The 23,428-nt window shown below is 34.7% G+C and overlaps 1 protein-coding gene across 4 annotated transcripts in view; it reads right to left on the bottom strand.

Moving 5' to 3' along the window:
• The window catches only part of LOC128992365 (A-kinase anchor protein 1, mitochondrial-like), a 71,400-nt gene that overhangs the window by 45,275 nt on the left and 2,697 nt on the right, over positions 1-23,428 (bottom strand). For 3 of the 4 annotated variants that reach the window (XM_054415915.1, XM_054415930.1, XM_054415938.1), the window contains exon 2: positions 10,086-10,161. The gene's annotated coding sequence lies outside the window, so the exon portion shown is untranslated. Of the gene's footprint in view, positions 1-3,554; positions 3,704-10,085; positions 10,162-23,428 lie in introns of those variants that run through there. The other variant, XM_054415923.1, reaches the window with a different exon arrangement.

The raw sequence follows: 23,428 nt of genomic DNA, 5'->3' as shown, positions 1-23,428 counted from the left end.
AGGCGACAAAAAACGACAAAGGATCTGATGACAAACAAACCGAAACTCAACAAACTACCGTCCAAACAAACGAGCAGGTGAATGTCAGGAGATAAGATTACGAGGGCAAGGATTACCAGAGAAGACGTCCTTAGCATTTGGCTGCTATCAAAGATCAGACAATATGAAAGGTTAGGGAACTAACTTTAACGTTATATCCATGTGATGGCATTTACTCAAGTTTTTACTGACTTGTTCATCGCATTGATGTAATTATCTTCATGTCGGTACCTACAACCGGGAGTTCTTCAACCCGGCACCTACCTTTAGTATAAAAAAAAACACGTCGACCCGGCACTGGTCCTTTCACCCGCCGCCATGACAGTTATGAAGTATGACAACCCGGCACCAGCCACCCATTCCTTCTACACTACTCCCTCCCAACCCCGTCTTTTCTCTTCTCTTAATCACCTTCCCTTTCCGTAAGGTTTTGTAGGCACGTTCACGCTATCCATGTCTTCCAAATACCCCCCTTAAAATAATTGGGCACCGAGATTTACTAAAAGAAGGTGTGAGATGACTTTACAAATGGGGGGCGAGCTGTGTAAAATGAATACAACGCTTTGTTAAATAGTCGGAGGCGTTGCAACCGAGATTTCAACGTAGTAACCAATAGCTTAGACTATTTGTAGATAAATCTGTTTGTGAGAGGACAACCACTTAAATACGATTGTTACTAAAAGATCCGGCATCGATCCATGCTAAAGTCGATCACAGGTAGTACTGTATGCCTCAGTAACTACCCGGACAACAAAGGTTGCTTACTCTAATAACACTCAAAGCAATAAATCATGTAGATAAATACTTCTTAATCAACATTCTAATTCTCTAAATTCACTTTGTACTCCCTTCGTCCATTCAAATATTTTGACAACTTTTTTGACCCGAAGGTCAAGACTACGACCCCCTCAGCCAATGACAGGTGTTTCGTCACGAGATTCCCCTCAACTACAGACAATACCTGGAATCCGCTCTGTGTAATTTACACGACCCGCGGCGGCAGCACGGCCTTCAACTCTGCTGCTAGTGCTTTCTCGCCGACCACTTCAGCGACTGGACTGCTTCCTACCGAGCATTCCGAACTGTTCAATGTTCTCGGTTAGGTTAGGTAAGAAGCTATGGGCCTATTTAATTCTTTATATTTGTTGCCCATAGTCACGATTTTTAAGTATGTTAACTACATGGTAAAGGTGAAAAGGAGAAAAGTTACGGTATACATACCGTAATCTTTTAAACAATACTATGACACAATTTCCTCCAAACCGCTGAACACTATTTGTGGGTCAACATAAAAAGGTGGAGGATAATTTGACAACACATCAACAGGGTGTGTTTTTTTACGTCGAAGGAGACTGAACGATTGGTGTTGAATGAATGAAACCGCTTTGTTGGTAAGATCAGCTGTTGTTGGTAAGATCAGCTGTTTCTCAGAAGCACCAATGATCAAGTACAGTTCGGTAGATTCGTACAATTGAAAAGTTGAGACACTTCCCACGATCGAACAGGCAACTTACTGATTAGCACTATCAATACTTGTAAAATTGTCACCCCTGGTGCAAAGTGATTATGAAGGCCACCGGTTTGATTATTATCGAAGTCAAAAATTCCAAAACCGGACCCAGCTGCCCTTGATAATTGGGCTGAATGACCGTGACTAAAGCAACAGCTGATCTTAGTAAATAAGATACACAAGGCATTTCACGCACACGGTTATACTTGGGTTTAAATTAAGTTATGCTTCCATCTCATGATGTTAATTAGTGATTGATGCATTTGGTGAGTACAACCTGTGGGAAAAGTCTGATAAACCTTGCCGATTCTCTCTTTGTATTGACTTGACATACGCAGACTAACGAACTGTTCGTTGACGCAGACATCTGTTCAAAACTGCAAGTGGAAGAGCAGGACATATTTTAAATAACGTTTGTAAATTGATTTGTAACGTTAAAAGTACCTCATTTGTCTGTTATCATAATGTATTTAAGTAGATAACAACTGGGTTTCCTAAATTAAAATTAATTTGTACCCGATTCTGTTCAGTGATTCGGCTCTGTTTAGTTACATTGGAAAATTTTTGTTGCTCATAAAACTTTTTGTTTAATTTATATTTTAATGGAATTGTATTATAAGCTTAATACTTATATGACTTGATTATTCAGGTCTACTTTCAAACTATTCTAAATTGTGTGTTTAAGAAGAGTTTAAATTTCCTATTCTGGTATTGCAACGCTTGACTTTTTGCTCTTGTGTCTTAAGATTCGCAACAAAGTGTCCACAATTAGTAGTTTATCGAGTGCTGATTGGCCAGACGTACAAAGAAACACTACGGTCCAATTAACACTTATTGTCTGCCACTTTTACAGCCAATCCCAGATAAGGCGGTGGCAGGCACCGTTTATAGCCAAATATTGCTAACTTGTAGTCAACAGGTAAAAACTATCACGCTATGTGAATACAATATCGACAGCTTGAGTCAGAAATGGAATTATTTTAAAAAAAAAAGTAATTTCTAGAACATATTTATAATTATGATTATCATGTGTTCAGTTTAACTTAAAATCCAATAAACAGAAAATTACCCACCGCACTTTTTTAATCATATCGAGTTTTTAACTAATATTTCCTTATTTAAATCGTTTGAAAATAAAAATCCTAATTGAACCGCACAAATAGATCAATTGGGGAAATGACATTTGATTCAACCGGATGTAATGTAATCGCTATCGGAATGCAATTATTAATGTTCAAAAATACAAACAATTCAGTTACAAAGAAGACATTTGATACAGCCGGACGTAAGTTAATCGCGATCGGAAATTACACATAAGATTTCTAGTATTTCAGCTGGGAAGATGAAATTTGATAACCGGATGCAAGTGTATCGCCTTCGAAATGGAATTCAAATTTTACAACACACTAAATCAAACTGTTATCTTTTATCATTACCAAGATGTTTCCCGAGAATTGACACTTGTTATCAATATGGAAAATCACGACTATCGCAATAGTGCGAATAGCGCAGATAAATGTGTTGTTCCAGCAATCAGATTCGGTGTCCATAATGTTTCAATATTATCATGATAATTAATTCATAAAACAACAAAATAAAACATAATAAATTCCTTACACTTCCGGCCACGTGGTGTTCCATATTGATAGTTCGAATTACAATGATAAATCTATTGATTAAAATCCAATAAATACAAGTGTCAACAACGAATAGAGCGTAAAAACCCAAAATTAGTTGCAAATAATTTGAAAACAACTAAAACCATTACGTTCGAGAAGACGGAAATAACTCTTACGAGCAACACCACACCGAGCCATTTACGGGCCTAACACTAAACAAATGGTGTTCAAGTACCTACACAAAATATCATTAATTTTACCTAAACTAAAAAAAAAACACTTGACATCTCATTAAATACCTGACCACGCGGTCGACTAACAATATGGTAACCTTTACACACAAAATTTTCCAACATTTCCAACACAAAACATACACAACCCCTTACCTTATCCATGTTTGCGGTCTAATCCTTTGTAACAACGAGATAACGAATGCCACAAGATAAATAAGAAACAGGGACAACGTAAGCGACAACTGATCGGCGCTCAGAACTGAACTGAACTGTGCGGTGCGGCTCGGCGACGACTGAACCGGTACACGTGGCAGCGGCGGCTGATGCGCATGCGCGGACAACAGCTGATCAAGGAAAACTGCATGCTTTGACGTTTGTGCGCCGCGTTCGCGTTACATTTCGCTGCATTCCGTACCACCTACGTCCGCGTCAAATAATACTGTACGTTCAATATCGAGAAACATTGCGTATATTTGACAGTGGACATGAGACCTTTTCCGTTAATTCCACAAGGGACAATTTAAGGTTTAGGTTGTGCTTTAGTTGCGACCTAACCTAACCCAACTGTAAACGTATGTTTGGGGATTTGTATATGATTACAGTAAACATTTCAGCCTTTAAAAAAGCATGGTGGTAGTGAACGGGAAAGGTCTTCGACAGGGAATTATTTCTCGTCATACAGGGTGACTACAAGAAATAATTATTTTACCCTCCAATAAAGTGAATTTACAGTGAAATTTTCCGTACAAAACTGTATGTATGCGCCCAGAATCAACGAGAGTTGACCACTAAGTAAAAATTAGTAATGTATTTAAATTTACTAAACAGTTTTCCTTTTTTCGCCTAATTTAGATGAGGAAATAAAAATGAACTGTCCTAGTTTTCACTCACGTAGCTCTGATAGAAATCATAGTACTGTACATAGCTTAGAATGCCTTTAGCTTGTAGATTTTTAAAAGGGCAAAAGCATGGTGGTAACATCATTTATATTTACAACTTTAACAAGTTATGTCAAAATCTACTGTTATAAATCGAAACTTTCAGACACTGGCGTTTTACAGAAACATGTCCTTATTTTCAAAGAGATTTTACTATTTTCGAAAAAGTAAAATATTGCACCTCATCAAAATGTTCAACCCAACAGAAAACCTAAAATTAGAATAGAAACAGTTAGATGAGCTAGAATTACAGTTTGCAAAGCTGAGTATCCGCTAAAACATTTGAGTACACCAATACCAATTCAAACGTACATACATGGCGATGAGCAAATGTCACTGCAAAGGTGAATAGTTTCGTGCAATATATCATTACAGCAACACCATACAAAGTGTTGCCAATTATAAGTTTACACTGACAATATTTCGTCAAAGTTGTGTCAAGTGCAACTTACTGGATCGGTCTCAAAGTTGGCCAAACCTGTTTATTTTACTCTGGGCGTAGTTGTCCTGGCAACGACAGATCAAGGTTTCTTTTTGCATTCCAAAAACTCAAACATTCGCTGACATTTTAGAAATGTCGACCGGACGAATCGCGATACGTTTAAACTCGTAAGTTTCGTAAAATTGTTTGTTTGTACGTAGCTTATTGGACAAGATGTTGGGTGGAGATTGTTAAAAAGACTAAGAAAGTTTTTGTGAGCTGAAACCATAGTATTTTTTACATACCGTCAAGAAACAATTTTCATACTTATAATAAGGTCATAATAGTATTGATTTTTCATTAATGTTATTTGTTTCGCTACAGAGTAGACTTTAAAAGGTAATGAGGATAGCATTATTCATATCGTTTTACCCCATTGATTTACAAATAAGGAATCTTATTAAAATGTGGAATCCCGTTGTTAACTGATTCCCAAAATTTTCCAAGCTCACAACTATTGCTACAAATGCATTAGCTAGGTGATTACCATTACATAAACATTGATTACCACAATAATAAAGTAGAACCTAGACCTCTGTTCAAGTTGACTAGATAGCAAAGTGGATTGTAGCTCAGTGTATAAAATAGTGAAGCCCCGACAACATTACATAACCATAACCCCTGTGAAGCAGTTGAGCTGTTCATTTGTGGGGAATATTGTGTATTGTCCATACATCCATACATCAACTGCAACACGAGTTTAAATTCCCCCACCGCAGAAAACCTGCAGACTACGCCAATTTCCTTTTGTCTGATTGGATTTTAAATAAAATATTTCCTGGAAATTCTCATATTCCCTATTTAAAAAACAATTATTTTGAAGTACTTAGCTTTGCTGACACAAGGAAGGTTATAAAGTGTGTTATTAGTAAAATTTTGATAGAATGGTATGAAACAAATAAATTTTCCAAATTTTACCAAACTATAGATACTCATGAACAAGTAAGTTACTTAACAGTTAACTTAAATCCTCCATAGGAATAACATAGGAATTCCAAATTTAGAGTTGTTGGCATTTCCTTCATAGTCTTCACTTATTGTACAACAATACTTAATTATAAAAAATATTTGTATTTTAAGTTTTTAAGCTCAACAAAAAATAATAGAAAGTAATTGCAAAATTGAATGTGTGATTGTCAAATAAAAAAAAGAAGATTTTTACCCCAAAAAAATTTAGTCCCATCACTCCCATATCTCACTTAATGTTCGATATAGTTTTTATATTTTATTCAGTTATTATCTGTGATAACTCTTTGTAAACATATAATTAACTAAGTATTTATTCAAAGATTTTGTGATCGTCTTATTTGTTTATTATTTGTAGCCGACAATTGGCACGGGTTCTATGAGACGTTATCAATGACATGTTGTTTACATGTTTTAGAACTTGGTACAATTTCAAACTTCAATATAAATACTTAACTTTTGTTTAAATTAAAACAAAACAAAACGACAATACAGTATGATTTGATAACATATCAAATTATTAATTATGAGGGTTTATGATTCATGGCCTCTTTCTACATTTCTTCAAATATTTTATGGATTTTTTATGATAGGACTAACAGGAAGTTTAACATTTTAAAAGTCAAAATCACATTGGAAGCTGGCATGCGCTGAGCAGTCTAGTGGTCTGGCCAGCTGGCGATGGACTAGTAAGACCATCCACAGTTCACTAACCTACACAACACACCTGTTCTGTGCTCTACTAGTCATATTTCTTACGTTAATGCTATTTGTTTAACTTCTCACAATGGTAATGTCACTTTATAATTGTTTCTTCTCCCACTGCTTAGGTAATAAATAAATAAAAATATAAATATGATAAATAAATAAAATGTCATGATTATGGTGTTTCTCTGGTTGAAAACTTGGTGGAAATACTGTACTATCGATAAAATCTAGAATCTACTACATTATTTAGTATGGTCGTAAAAACAGTAATGATCAATATTTTGTAAACAATTTAAATTGAAAGCATTTCAGTGACAGTTTGTAGAAAGAACCTTTTTCAAAACAGCTGATTCATTAAAACATTAAAACTTGAGAATTTTTACAATGGATAATTCAACTACTGTATGTCATCTTTAAATCAGAAAACCAGCTGTTAGTTAAACCAAATTGAATTGAAACAATCTTAAGCGTCAGCTGCTATACTTTAAAAAATCTCCCTTTTAACAGCAGAATCATGAAAATCCGTCCAGTGTTTGATTCAACATATTTTGACAATAAAGAACCCTTCACGTTTTAATATATAAGATGATACAGCGACAGTAATTCAATCCGATTGTACAAATAAGCTGTAAAATTTCCATTCTATAAATAGAAAAGTGTCAAAGACGAAAAGACAATCATTATAAGTGCATTTTTATATTACTCTTCAATTTAGTTTCTGGTAAACACTATCTTCACTAAACTCACTCTTATCTCGACACTTTCCAAACATGAACAGATTTAAAGCACTTATATTGGCTAATTGACTGATTACCTACTTCAAAATAAGTTTAACTTTCCTGTAAATCTAGAGTAAGTGTTAAAACTCAATTTTAGATTATATATTTAGAAATTTATAAACAAGTTTTACTTCATTGATTATTCTGAAACAAGGATAGCGATACTTTAAAAGAAGTTATTGAAAACATGCTGGTCCAAATGATTTAAGGACAGCTAGTGTCACTGACACTCCAATTTAAAATACTTAAGATGGCTTATGGACACTCTGTTGCATACTGTAATGAACCTGGAATGGAAGTGTGACCAAGACGCCAAAGGATTTCCTTCTACAGCTGTTGGAATCCAACAAGACTCTGAGCATAAAAGAGGTAAAAAAATGTGAATATTGAAGCGTTCTTCTTATACCTAAAAGAATTATTTAAATATTACATAACTTACTACTGTAATATGGCATAATTTCATTGACATATCTAGTAAATAAATATAATCATATTCCATCCCAAAATTCATTACAATCACAAATTTAGCTGAAAACAATTTGGTTGGGAAAATACTAGTACAGTAGAAGAACCTTGATAACAAGACTATCAAGATTGACGGGATTCTTAATAAGGCTTTTTATCAAGGTTTCAACTTTTTATCGAGGTTTCATTAAGATGTGATTAGGGGCGATTTGAATACATTTACTATAAGGGACCTGTTTTTGTTGAGATCGAGACTACTTTGAAAAAGGACTTGTTATCGAGGTTCTACTGTACAAACATTTACAATGACACGATGCATTAGGGAGTGATCAACTGAAAGTGTGTATCAGTAATGTGGCAATCGCAACGTGTACACTACAGTATAATTATACACAACATACTGCCTCCACCTTGTCGACCCACTTGGGGTGTTGCAACGCTGGACTTATGCACAATAAACAATTTATCTGCATTCGACCCTACTGCGCCTACCTCTCGCTGATCTGGGTGGAGACTACGTTTGTCACAGGCAAATATTTACTGTAGCACTAATAAAATGTATTTTGACAGTCCACAGGAATTATTTTTAAGTGGATTTTACGATCTTGATCAAGAGTAGTTTAAATATTTGTTTTGTTTTCTTTAAAAAGCTATAGCTTCAAAAAATATTTAAAAAATACAAAAATGCTGGTTTAATCTCAGATATATACACGTACTCAGATTCATGGAATAATTTCCCCCACTTTTTCTGGTATAAAAATTTGTAATTTTGCAACACTGATTTTTATACTTTAGCCTATATTAGGTCCTGATTTTATGCAAAAAATACTTTCTCATCTATTCTCAGAAGTTTTTTTTTCACATAGGCCTACCGGTATTTAAAAAAGTGAAAAATACAAGTTTCAAAAACCACTTAACCTTCAAGAACAGCTAAAAACTGAAATAATCTGATACATATACCGTTCATAAAACGCGTTACGAAAGCGATGTGAACGCGAGACATACGGAAGCAGGTCGCAGAGAATATTGGTGGCGTGTCCGGTCATTCGCAAACCAAACCGGTCCAAGTCTGGACACACCCACTTGGCAAATGTCAGCTGAACCGAACGCCTTGGTGTAGAGTGCAGATCAAGTAATTAGGCCTACACTAGACCAGACCTCGGACCAAATCATTGCATCGGTTAGTAAAAAGTGTTTAACAAGAAAGTAATCATTGTCATTATATTGTTGTTACAGACCTATTTAAACCGGGTTGGAGGTCCACCAATTTTTTTAAAATGCTGCAATGCAATATTAAATTGAATACTACAGTTAAGAAGTTGTCTAAATAATGTTTGTATCTTCGAAGCAGTAAACTGTCCGTAATGACCAATACAACAAAGTTCAAGCATAGTTGAGGTTAAAAAATTAATTATTTTCCAATTTTCAAAAGATCATTTGGTTTGAAAGGGCACCAATATTGTATATTAAAGTAAACAAATATTTAATATAATTTTGCAATCATACATGATTAAGAAGCAAACCCCATCCCTCTCAAAATTATACAGAACAAGCGCAGAGATTTATTTGTAAATACGAGTACGGTAATATAATGTTTGAGTGTCAATATGTGGAAAGATATACAATAATTAGATGAGACCGACAAATGAATGTGAACTTAAATTCTGGTAACAAAAATAATTGTCTAGTAACACTATGCATTACACAAACTCCCTTTTAGATTCATCATGTAAAGTTTGTTGAGTGTTAAAAAAACTATGTTTCTTGTTATTTCACTTGTATTTAAAAACAATTTTATCCAAATATAATTTATAAACAATAGCTAGCTCATCCATTGGTTTTATAACCTCACAGTAAAGCACAAATCACAGTATCAGAAAGAAAAAATTATTTTGTAAACACCAGCGCTCAACATTACCAACATGAAACACACATAAAAACAAGTTTCAGACTCCAAAATAGGACGAGAAGTCTACTTTGTAGATGTATAGGCCTATTGTAAAATTTGTTGACCGCCATCGTACATGCTTAAGCGAAAGCTGGTATCAAGTACATTCACGATAGCCACAAGATATGGACCATAATAAATAAAAACGCCTTCCCAAGCGAATAAACAATATTTAGCTCTAATTCGACAAAATTGAGGTGAAAATCGTTTTTTTTTCCTGTAACACCTGTACGATTTCAACACGGAACTACTTTCAATTAGAATCTTATATAATTATTTTGCGATTAGCTCGTAAACCGAAACCATTTAAAGTCTTATTTCGCAATGACAAACCGAAACCATTTAAAGTCTGATTTCGCAATGACAACCTTTATTAACGGAATATTAATTTGCACTCACCTCGTAAAAGACACTGTAATGAGCAGTTTGCTCACTCGACAAAAACTGGTCGCACCCAAATCACTCTGAACAAAACCTGTAAAATAAGAGCGAGGTGAAAATTAAATGAATAAAAGAATGTGCACCTAATAGTAGCCTAACTCTTTTATCAAAAGTATCCATTTGACAAACATGAGTAATAAATCATTATAATTAATTTTATTCAAATCCAGATCAAGCCTTGAAATATTTATTAAGACAAAGGGAAGGGTTAAACACTTTTAACCCTTTGAGGTAGATTTTTTCGGCGATTATAGGTCGCTGTTATATATGCTGTATTGGTTTAACCTATAGTCAATGGTTTAACTTACTGGTTTCAAATTGCCAGCTGTTGTCAATGTTAATATTGTATGCTTACTAATAATTAAAACACATGTTATTAATTTAAAGGAGAGAATGTAAACAAATGAGTTGAGTTTGTTGGCTTATAAAGAAGATGTTAGTAAAATGGTTCAAATAAATTATTGTCACTGCTTTCACTGAGTACTCATTGTTTTTTGTCAGTTTATTCGTAACAGTCGCCATTCGAGCAGTCAAGGGTTAATAACATGGAGAGCAAATTAACAGCTGTAACCATTTCTACCTCAGCCATAAATTTTCACTGTTGGCTTCAACGATAATGATTCCAAAACTTTGATATTTATTACAGAAACACTAGATCCTATAGGAAATATTATTTAAGATTTTCCTACATCCCAGATGTACCTATCTATTTAGTATCTCAAGGTGATAACAGATAAACAAATTGCAACACAAAGATTCGATCCAACATAAAATACTACAAGGGATTAGGAAGCCTTTCCCTGGACTGATCTGATGAGAGAAAGTGGGTTACAAAGAGCAAACATGTTTGTATCTAGAATGTGCGCCCTCGGCGACAATCTACACTCCACACGGCTCTCGCACTCATCCACCCATGTTGGGGAAGTTCCGTGGCAAAACAATACGGGTAATGTTTACCAACATGATCAGGAACTAGATCTGACCAGAGTGAGGATTGGTTAGGTTTGGACAGATTAGTTAGGTTCAGTGATGTAGAATTGGGTCTCGATAAGTTAGGATGGGTAAGGATAGGTTAGGTTGGTTGATAATCCAATTTCAAATGTCATAGGTGATGAAAAAGAAAGAATTTTAATATTACAAAAACACAATAAAATCTTTGGAATTTTCTCTGTAACTACAAGGATTTACTCGCTACAACGCATTAAAAAAATAAACAAAAACATTTGCTACATAAAGGCTGTGATTAATATTTAGCGTTTCTATGATTAACCACTAAAAGTTTTTTAAAACCCAATTTAAAAAAAATTTCTACACCCCATAACATTTTTATTAAGCAATCTTGCTGGTTCTCCAAGTATATATATCTAACCCTACTTAGTCATGCCAAATTTCATCAAAATTGGACCAAACTCACTTAGCAGCCTACAAGGGTTTTGTAAGATAAATTACGAAACTAAAAAAAACCTAACACTCAAAGAATGGGGAAAATCATTCAAGGTGTTGCTAAACAAACGTTCACTTGAATGTGAATTGGTTCTAGATAACGGGGAAACTCAAACTTACAAATGATAACAAGTTTCATTGATTCAAGGCCGTGATGGAAATCAACAAGTTATTTTGTACATGTAATTGGCTGGCAGACTCACATTACATGCTGGATGTCAAAACACAGCCCTGGCTGCTAAACACAGGTGACTCGTAGACAATTAGCAGGGACAACAGAACAACTGTTGTATTATTTAGTACCAGTGTATACGCGCAGATGAAAATACCTTATGTACCGACAACGTGATAGATTATTCAATATCCTAGGATAAATAGGGTGTGTTACTAGCGTAGTGGTTAGCGTCTTGGACTTCAGTGCGGGTTAGATTCCCTACAAAGTATATGGGTTAGGATAGTTTTACAAAATTATATACTCTCGTTTTCATCTCCTCTAAAAAATGCCAACGGCGTTCAAAAAAGTGGTTTTGGTTAACAAATGCACAGGAAAGGTAAATCAAATACCCCCCTGGGCGTTTAAAGTACTTAGAATTTTTGAGCGTTGATAGCTGATAATATAATATGCAGCCTAAACAACAGTACAAGCAAGTATGCCAACGTCTACACACATCCATCTTCACTCGATAAACCTAAATACTGAGTTTAGAGGGAACACCATATTTTGTCCGTGAAACAGCTTAAATAATGTTCAGCGAACGTTCATTGAAAGTTTTTTTTTTAGTTCGGCGCACAAACGTATATGTTTGTCGGGAACGTTCGCAAAGTGTGGATGCAGCTATACTTAAACACGACATATGACTAATGCCAAAAATGTGGAAAAAATACAACGTTTTTTACTTTCTCTTGTTGCACAAACAGGAAATAAAAAATATTTCATAATCCAGTTAAAGTATTACAATATTTTGCCATGTTATTTACCAAATACAGAGAAAAATGAAGATAGGGAGAAAAACTAATGTGACAGTGGTTAAATTTAGGTTCAAAATTATCTCAAGATGAAATAAACGCACCAGAGAAAAGTAACACAGGCAGAAATAGTCGTTTACGAGTAAGGGTACGAGAAAAGTGATCACCAGGAATAGATCACTGAGAGTGACAACGAGCCAAATACCCTGCATAACACAACACTAACAATACTAAAACTATGATTACTCACTTCTCACTTCAGAATAGTTACGTTAGTCAGATAGTGAACCTGTTGAAGTAGTGACTGTGAGGGTGCAACTAGTGTCCACTTTTATGAGCCCACATCACTAACTAATAAATAACTAATCAAAAGGTTGACTCGGGAAAACAAACTGATAAGCTTAAATGTAACAATGGACACATATTCAATATTTTAAATACAATTAATTAAAACCCTATGTTTAAGGCTCGTGTGCTTTTGAGGAGGTTGATTGAAAAAATAATATAATTTTAGAAAATTCCTCATTAAGACTTCGTTTATGTGTACGGTTGACAGATGTGCAGCTTACGGTTATCTCAAAAGTTGGTGTTCCTAATTAACTTTTTAAGTTAGATACAAAAATTATTAGGTAAATAGTTGGTCAGCAACACACCAAGTGATATAATAGTCTCCTAGTTGGAGAAGGATGTTGAATGTTTCAAGGTCAATGGCCTGAGTTTTATTTTGTTTTGCTGCCCACTCAATCGGAGAGGTGCCAAGAAAACCTAGCCTCACTTAACCTCGATTTTATCAAATTTCCCCAACAGGGAATTATCTATAATCGTAAGTCTCATGGTAAGACCTACCCAGACCCGATTTACTTTTGATGTCCGCAGAGGGCAAAAGTACAATCCAATTTCATACCGTACATTTTTGTATAGCCTAGTATGTTTGTGTGTCTTAAAGAGTGTCTGTTAACACGATAACTCGAGTAAAAACAATTTGAATTTAATTCAATTTTGTACAAACTTGTAAACCTACGTTTATTCTAACAGGTTTGCTAACAAGAATGATCGGACTATAGAAACGGGGTTTTATAAGGGTACTACAAGGTAAAAATCTTCATTTTTTATACTCAAAATAAAAAATTTTTGCATTTTTTTCTAAACTATTTTGTAAAGCTTCAAACAGCGAATAATTTAGTATATTAAAGTGTTTTGTACGCTTATTGGCTACAAAACTAAACATAAAAACCTGTAAATTAAAATTAGAAGTTAATGTTAAGTATACAGGTAAGGAATAAACTGTAGCCTAGTAGTTTGTTTGCTTAGGGATGTATTTAAATCAAATCTATTTATTTCATACTAAGCTATATGATGAACACTTTTTTCCTAACCTGCATCAGCGAACCTTTGTGCTCAAAAAAACTACTTTGGTTTGAATGTGGAATGAATCTGACATGTTTAGGGAAATATTCTAGAGAACATTCTAAATCAATTAAATGGAAATTTGCTAAACCGTAGATTTGCTACAACAGCATTACTGAAAAGCCTACTAAAATTTAACCTTCCAGAGGTCGCATCACGGAAGTAACCTCCGGGGATGTTTTATTTTTCGTGATTATATTATTTTGAGTGGTATCGGCAGTGTGAGTGTCACTGTACCTCACGCACCTCATTCCTAGAATAGAGTGAAGGTCAAAACTCACCCCTACTATTTTATATTTGTTAGTTTTGTTCAGTTTTGTAAGAGGCTGGAAGTAACTTCCGTGTGCGCTCTGCCGATTCTCGTACAGCCTGGAGGCAACTTCCGTGATGCGACCTCTAAGATTAGTGTGTGCGTTGATTATTGCGTGTAAACTATTACTGTAAATAATTATTTTTTTACGATTCATGTCATTATTAAGTAAATATATAGTTTTTACAAGATGACAGAAGAAGTTAAATTTCGAATTGCAACACTCTTAGCCATGCTGAAAGGGAGATTCACGAACGACGTATGTACAGAGCCATTTAGTATTAAGATACCCATTATCTTAAATTACTTAAAACATCAGGTATTGAGAGTGTCATAAATTAAAACCACATTATGGAACATTGTGGTAAAATTTAAATTAACTTGTTGAATATATTCTTGTAAAAGATTTCTTCATATACTTTTATGTTAGAAAATTTGATAGAATAATAGTTTAATTTTATATTTTTAAAATCTAAATTAAATTATTGTACAATTAAGAGTTCACTAAACATATTTTTGATGTTTAAAATTAAAAATAAAACTTAATTTGTATACTAAAATACAAATTTTACTTCATAAATCTTTGTTTTTATTGACCCGGAAGTAACCTCCGGGTGCGCCCTCTCCCGTTTTAAAAACCAATGCGCCCTCTGAAAGGTTAAGGACCAATCACGAAATTCAACATTCCCCACTGGGTCACTTCAACAATTACACAACCTTGCTTTAACATTCCAGTAGACAGCCTTGTCTACACAAGGTGCTGCCTTGCTCACAAATTCTCCAAAACTATTAATCCTTTCCAATTCTCCCTGTTCCACATGCATGAATGCCAAACTGTTGTCAAGGCCTAACATGCATAACTTGACTGATTCATGCTATACTTTGAATTAAATTACGTTTAAGCACCAAACTACTTGTTTCATAGAATTGTTCTGATTGGTTTTGGCCTAATTAATGAGCTGTTTTCATTGTCTACGTTAATGTAGCGTTTCATCTAAAGAATAGTGAAATTTTGTTTCTAACCACAAAAACTAGTTATTTATCAGAAAACTTCTTCAAACAATGTAAATTAATTGTACATAACAAACTTAAAAGGATTTATAACAATTGTTGGCAAGTTAAAACATTCAAAACCAAGAAATATCTTAAAATCATAGTGCCAACAAACTTTTAAAAATGTTTAAAAATTTAAATATTGATTTTATATTAGAAAAAGTGCCGGATATGTAAAAAATCTGCTGCAATTAATAGTTTTAGCTAGGGGGCCTGGGGGCAGAGCCCCCAACGAGCCAAAGGCGAGTTGTTTATTATATAATCATTTTTAATAATCAATAATATTCCCATTATACAAAACAGTTACAGAAAGTGTTACTTTATCAGCTTACAAGTAAAATTTAACATATTAGAGAGCCTTCAGAAAACTATCTGCAAACTTGCAACATACACACAAGGCTGATTGTATTCACCATATGGCAGGTTATTGGTTTGCTTTTTCACAAAATGTGATATTAATTAATATTTCCTATCTACATTTTTACCTGAATATGAATTTTCCACTTAATATTTATCGAGTTGGCTTTACAAATTACTCTTGAAACTCCTTAGTTAGTAGTTTAGCAATTGAATATCAAAGATTCTATATTCCAGCGTTTTACATGGACAAAAAGTAAATACAACCTGAAGACGCCAATTAAAAAATTAATAATATAATAAATTTTAATTAACTTTTTAAATATTTGAGTTATCTTATAAGACCAAAAGAAATAAATACCGTGCCGTACTTATATGGTATAAATTATAAATATTGTCTAATGAATATTTCAGTACCAGAGAGAATAGAATGTCCTTTCCTTCCTTCTTTTTATGATTCTTTCCAATGAGTTGTAGAGTTAGAGAATAGTAGACCTCCTTTCCTTCCTTCTTTTTATGATTCTTTCCAATGAGTTGTAGAGTTAGAGAATAGTAGACCTGTCATATTGATATTAAGTTTTTTTTTTACAAAAGGGCTTCTTTTATTTTATAAATGCAGTTGACTAAAATTATTTGGTGACAAAGCAAGGTAAAAGGAAAAAGACTGTTTCACAAGTAATCAAATTTCATATCTAGGCGATGCTCAGTAGATATCCTTCTTTCGTATCCCCGAGTGTATAAAAACTTAAACTAATTTAATTTACTCATTTGCGCTAACTTGTTATCCATTCAACAGCAGCGGTTAAACAACAAAGTAAAATTTCATCAAATTATGGATTAGTTAATTAGAACAATTATGAAACAAAGTATTACAGTTTAATCACTATGTTCAACTGACAAAATGTTTACAAAGTTCAATAATTTTGCGGATGATACAGTTTTGAGGTTATCAGTTGAGGCGAGGGCATAAAAAGTGGACCAGTTTGATATTGAGTGCACCAATTAAAAGCTCTGAGATAAAAGGATTTGATTTGTTTATCATCAAACACTCTTTAGGCTAATAAATACAAATTTTAAAAAGGACAATATTTATTTGTTTGGTGACTGGATTTCTCTCTACTGTTCTCTCTACCTAATAATTTAATAGTTATTAGGTACCGGTAGTTAATTATTATTAGGCCAACATGCCAAATCATACATTAAATAAGCAAAATTAACAATGTACCTGTCCTGAAGATATCAAACAATCCTTAAAAAAAGGTTTTAAATATCGATTCTACCACGGAATGATATATTAATTGTAAACAGGATTCAAAGTCTAAAAATGTTTGAATAATCATTAGACCTGCAGCTCTAAGAAATCTCACACAAACTCTAAAAGGATACAAGCATTGACTATACACAGAAGTTCTGTGTATAGTCAATGATACAAGTTATTTCAACAGAACCATTTCTCACTGAACTAGAATATCACCAACAAAGCAATGGTGATTCCAGCTCTGGGGGTGAGAGATTTAAATGGAAACATTCAAGGGTTTTGCATGATACACCTAAAGAGTGAAATGGTTGTAAACCAAAACTAGGCGAAATAGCAGATAATCCTATTGGCCTATTGCAAATAAATAGTTTAAAAACTGAAGACAGTATTTATCACTATCAGCTCCCAAAAATAGACTACTCGTACTATGGAAGAATCAGTCCAAATTTCTCATTATTTTAAAGGCCAACTTAAGGTTTGAAAACTGTGTAAGTATTCATCCTAGCAGGATGAAGATTCTTGTTATTAATTAGTAAATACGATGGAAAGTGAGTTCTGTTTACATAATACTTAGCGGTAGCGCTGCGATTGCAGTTCAGTGCATGAGCGGCAGTTACTCTATGTCAATCGGAAAGTAATTATGCCATTTTCATCTCGCTAATGTTGTGTTTACATCGTAGCCCTTCTTACTTGTTAGTAATAGCTGCTTTAATTGAGAAGCCCGCCAATTGGGAAGTTCGATCGGTGATTAGTTTTCTTAATGCAAAACGCTAAAGATTAATACTCCTCGACAAATCTGTGAGGTTTAAGGAGAAAATGTGATGAGTAATTCAATGGTGAGAAGATGGGTTCGATAGTTAAAGAAGGGATACTAGATACAGTCTATGGTGAGGAACAAAGTGGACATCCATCTCTGGTGAACGATGAAGTGATTCATGCAGTTGATAAGATGAAAGAAATTAACTTTTCTTTTTACAAGTTTTACGTTTACAATTAGTGCTCTTGCATGTCAATTTCCCCAAGTTTACCGCACATTAATTTATGAGAATGTATCTGAAAAACTCGATTTTCATTAACGTTGTGCACGCTGGGTGCCTGTGAACAGCACAAAACCCGTCGAATGGTCAGTGCACTTGATTTTTTTTTACTCGTTATGACAGAAATGGTGATGAATTTTTATCGCAGATAACCACGCAAGACAAAACTAGGGTTGTACGTTGTACACCTGAAACCAAATGTCAATCAATGGAATAGAGGCACACTAACAAGAATCTTGACACCTCAAAAGGTCATGTGCAGTTTTCTGGGACTGAAAAGGCATTTTGCTCATTGATTTTTACTGGGGTAAACAATCAATAAAGATGTTTATTGCGAGACACTCAGGAAACTGCCCCGGGCAATACAGAATAAGCGCTGAGGAATGCTCTTTAAAGGAATGGTTTTCATTCTCAGAACAATGCCTGACCACACACCGAAAAGTGTGACGAAGACAGTTCTTCAAGGTTTTGGCTGGGAAGTGTTTGACCATCCTCCACACAGCCCCGACCTCGCTCCAAGCGATTTTAATTCGTTTCTGCATCTGAAGCCTTTCCTTCGCGGTCAGCGTTTAATCAGCAATGAAGAGCTGAAAGAACGGGTAACATCATGGTTGACTACATAGGCGGCGTTCTACGAGGAGGGGCTTTACTTCAAACTTGTTAGGCCTACCACTAAATACAAATGCCTGGAATACCACGGGAGTTGAGTGTAAGAGTTATCGATTTTGTACAATAAATCACTTTGTTGCTGTATCTGTAACTAACTCTTTAATTTTTAAATTCAATATGGAACTTAATTTCCGAACACATCTTACTGTAGGTAGGCCTACTTAAAATATGAGATCTGGGAAGGGGGGGCCTTTTTGTTGAGGGTAAAGAGGGGAATAAATTCAACTGATGCACTTTGCTTTGTGACTTTAAAACAGAGTGTGGGTTTAATTTACCTAAATAAAACATTGAATTGCATTAACCCGACAGTTTTAAACGTTAATATGGTAGGTAATAGGTAGGCTACCTAACCCAATGGTTTACTCTGACTCACAATACGCTTACAAAATTTGAATATTTTAATAAAACAATCCACACATGTTGCATCACAAAGTTATCATAGATAGTCAAGCAAACTATTTAGAAAGAGAAAGATATTTGATTAATGAACTGAAATTCCAAACCAGATAACACAGCTTAAATCAAACAAACCATCACAGTTTCAAGCAAATAACACCTCCACTACAAGTTAAGATAGAGAAAGCCATAAAATATACTCTAGAGCGATAATAGACAGCTGCTATTGATAGAACTAAGCCTATGAAACCAATCATAAGTTCGTCAGAAAAATTAACTTTTAGTCCATTGACCCTATGAGCACTGGCGATTATTCAATATGCTTACACTTATAATTTTCCCATATTTTATAAACATGAAGTCTAAATTTTTAATCAAGTTTTTGGATATGCACACAGAGAAAGACTAAATAGAAATTGAGAACTAAGTTACATTCAACTAAGCAATACAATAATTCAGGTTTAAAGATTTTAGAGTTTATTATGTCTAACTTACGACACACAAGACTGTGTATAAGGCGAAGGTGAGTGACCGATGAGTGTCAAATGAATAAAATCACCTTTGGTTACTCACTAAGATGATCAGCTGTTTCCTTGGCCAGAATAATTTATCTAACACCCATAGATCAAAGAAGGTTAGGTTTTTTATCCATTATGTTAGGTTTCTATAATAAAAGTGAAGGCTAAATTAAATCTATAAGTTATATATAAAATCCAATGTATGTTTGTTTGTCCTTTATTGACTCCGAAACCGCTCGACAGATTGTAATGAAACTTTCAGGCATTATTAAGCATTATTCAAGGATGGTTTGTGCGAAGTTTGGTGCAGATCCGTCAAAAGGGCTCCGCCCCAGTGGCTCTGGGGTTTCCCATGTTAACCTAACCTTATGAGTAGGCCTACTCAAATTTAAATGGAATTAAAGAATCTTAACAGCTGGTTCAATTAAACAATTTGATTCTGTGATGTTAGGTGAGTGAGGGTAGCGAACTAACTTCAACCAGGACGTGATTGAGCCTATAGCAAATAAAACAACAGAGGTGACATATCGAACTAGGCCTACACTACGGCAACCTAACTAGTAGCGTGAGCGCTGACGTTAAACTTCTACATGGCTCTCAAGCTTCATATTGAAAGGGTTAACTTAAGTTAGTACAGGGGAGCGAAATGTTCGGGGGTAGTTCAATCAGTGTGAGCGGAATGATGTTAAATTGGTTCCCAGTAAGAGGGACGAGAGGTAAGTTACAGGGTTGGCCTATTCTTGAAACCGCCGGCCAGCGACAATAAACATTAACGCTTTGGAGGAAAACCCTGGGCAAATATTTACAAGTCGGACTCACCCTAAACGCACTTCCTGAAGTGTGAAATTGTGTAAAAAGTGAATAAAATGAAGTTCTGGAGGCTAATAAATAGCGGAAAATCTATAAGCTACTAGTCCCAGTTTCTCTAGAACCCAATAAGTTATAAGCTACACTATTTTCATTTTTCACACAATAACACACACCAGGAATAATATATTGTGTTTGGTACTAAAATCCTGAACCAACAATAAAAAAAAGAGTGCATATCTGCCCGCCACACAGTTTAGTGCTATCGAAATAAGAGCTAAAACAGGCACGCAAGGATCATTATGAGCACGTCTTCTTTGATAGCAAGTTGCGACACAGTGACTAACACAAATCATAACATTCCCGCTGTCTAACTCCACATTAATCACCCTGCTACTAACACCATGTGAAACACCATATAAGCGACAGTAGGCCTACAGAGACACAATGTTTGGACCTAATTTACGCACACAAAATATAACTAAGTTACGCACTCATCACACCGTACTTGCGCAACCGTCAGCCATTTTGAACCAAACTACTGAGCTAACAAAGAACTCACAAACTAAAAACCCCAAGATTCACCTAGGTGATTACATAGAATATCCCACTGTTTATCCCCGAACCTCCCGATTATAACACCGAAGTATTGCGCCAAAATTTTAACTATGAGTCTCTTTTATTCCGTACAACATTTAACTTAGCGGAACAAACACTTTAATTAAAAATTAAAACTGTTCATAACACAACTTTACCAAACCTGCTGTAATAGTTGTAATAACTGTAATAAGTTTTATGAGTTGAAACTATTCTAAACTAACAAAACCTAACCTAATTAACTGTAGGCTATATTCAAAAATCTGTTCTACATTGGAAAAGGCATAGGTACATGGTGAAGGGCGTCAGGGGTTATGCGGGTTCGTGACTGCATTAAGTTCTTTGGAGGTAGGTGAACTTAGATTAGAGAAGTTAGATTTTTAAACATAATTTATAACATGCACAGAAGATTTTGGAGTCTGGGGAAAAAGTAAGTTTTTATAAAACTTAAGCTTAATGAGTAGATAGACATTTTCCCCCATTAGGATCGTATTGTTAACCGGGCTGTTTATTTATGTAACATCCACATCGTTTTATCATTAGAAACTGTGGCTTAAACAACGAGGTGACAATTTAAAAAATTCTTGCAATGTTCCAATAGTGATAACACGTGGATGTAGGAGGTAACATAATTATACGACCCGGTAAACTAACCTAAACTTTAGTTACCTCCTAATCTAACCTATAAATTCCAAACAGTTAAACGCAACCACCAGCCCGGATAACCCCCGACATCCCTTCCCCACACATGCCTAAATAAAGCCATTAGGATGAAAGTTAACGATAATCAACAACACTCTTGCTCCACTTATCAGCCATCAACAGTGGGGTGACCAATAGCGAAGTGCCAACACAAGTGAAACAGCAGTGCCAAAATGACAAAAGTTTAGGTTGGTACACACCATATTTCCCTGAATTAGGGATTAATTTAGTTGTCCCGATTATTGGGAGGATATCCCATTTTCCCTGCGGAAATTACTCCACTCCGCTTTCCCGTCAAATTACCCATTATGTCATGATGATAAACGACGTTTTGTTATCCCCCGCCCAAAACCCTGAATTCCCACCGGTCCCCTAGTGAGTTGGACTAGTTGGAGTTATTGCTGATATAACTTAGGCTAAAAAGGTCTAATCTAGGCCTATATATATATAAAAGGCAAAGCCCTCACTGACTGACTGACTGACTGACTCACTCACTCATCGCTAATTCCCCCACTTCCCACTTACCTAAAAGGCTGAAATTTGGTACACTGATTCTTTAGGCATTAAATAGGAAAACTAAGTGGTTTTTATTCTGATCAGACTCTCCGGGTCCGCCCCAGTGGCTCTGGAGTTTCCCATGTTAAAACCTAACTAGTGTACATGTTGCTCGAATTCGAGCAATTAGGATTTGCAAACCAATAACAATCATACTAAGCTGTCCACATTTCAACAAAAACACACCTACCTTCCCTGTAGCAGCAAACCTAGGTACTCATATTAAAATTAACTTATTGTTATTTATGTAGGAAACAATGACCATTTTCAGGGAATATGTTTGTAGAAATTAAGCCAGGTAAATGGAAATATTGGTTTGCTGCGGATGCACAGTTTTAATAACAACAGCAATGATTGTAGAATCTGAATTATTACTTATATCCATGAGTTTATCTAGCAATTATTTCCTGTAAAATATTGTTGTAAATGTAAAATAGCAGCTAAAAAATATTGGACAGACTCGGTCAACAAATGACGTGACAGTAGTTCCATTTAATCAATGTTAAATGTTTACATTCGGGCGAGTGGCATATTTTATTTATGTTTATGATCCATACAGTTCCTGTTCTAATAATCATGCAGTATTTAATATATTTGGACCAGCTGTGTGGAATTTTGAAATCAAAATTAATTTGACAGTTAGTTCTGATTGTTTACATTTTTAAATTTTGTGGGTTTGTTCTTTGTTACCATGGATACCATAAATAAATATTTCACTTTTAATTTCTGACAACAGCTGGAGTTTCATAACAAATTTTGTTTCCCATGTTAATCTTATGGATAAATACGAAACTTTAAAGGGCCCCAGGGCCTCACTCTCTAATTATTTACCTAAAAAGAAAGTTTCCTGCACAACTTCACGTTACGCTCTTTACAATGACACCAAAAACATGTCAATCGGTTCAGTAGTTTCGGAGGAGTAATTGTCACAAAAATCCTGCTTGCGTATTAAATAAGTACTAGTGGTCGTCCAGTGGTCGAAACTCGACCTAAAATATCCAATGTACAGGCTTCTCTATTTTCACCCCACGCTGTAAATAAAACATGTGATTGTGATTTCTTCCATTTGTTTTGATTTTCTGTTTATATTTTGTTGTTATTTCGTCGCCAACATGGCAACCCATAAAGCCCATGTAAATTTTTTTAAAATTTCAAATCCATTTTTTGTGCTTATATTTGAGCCTATTTTAATTTTTAAAGGGATTCTGCACTTCTACAGGAAAATA

The sequence above is a fragment of the Macrosteles quadrilineatus genome, unplaced genomic scaffold (assembly GCF_028750875.1).
Source record: "Macrosteles quadrilineatus isolate MER2022 unplaced genomic scaffold, UCM_ALF_1.0 Scaffold_1__1_contigs__length_201487025, whole genome shotgun sequence".
Lineage (NCBI taxonomy): Eukaryota > Metazoa > Arthropoda > Insecta > Hemiptera > Cicadellidae > Macrosteles > Macrosteles quadrilineatus.
The sequence above is the reverse complement of the archived record's forward strand: the minus strand, read 5'-3'. Positions and strand labels throughout refer to the sequence as shown.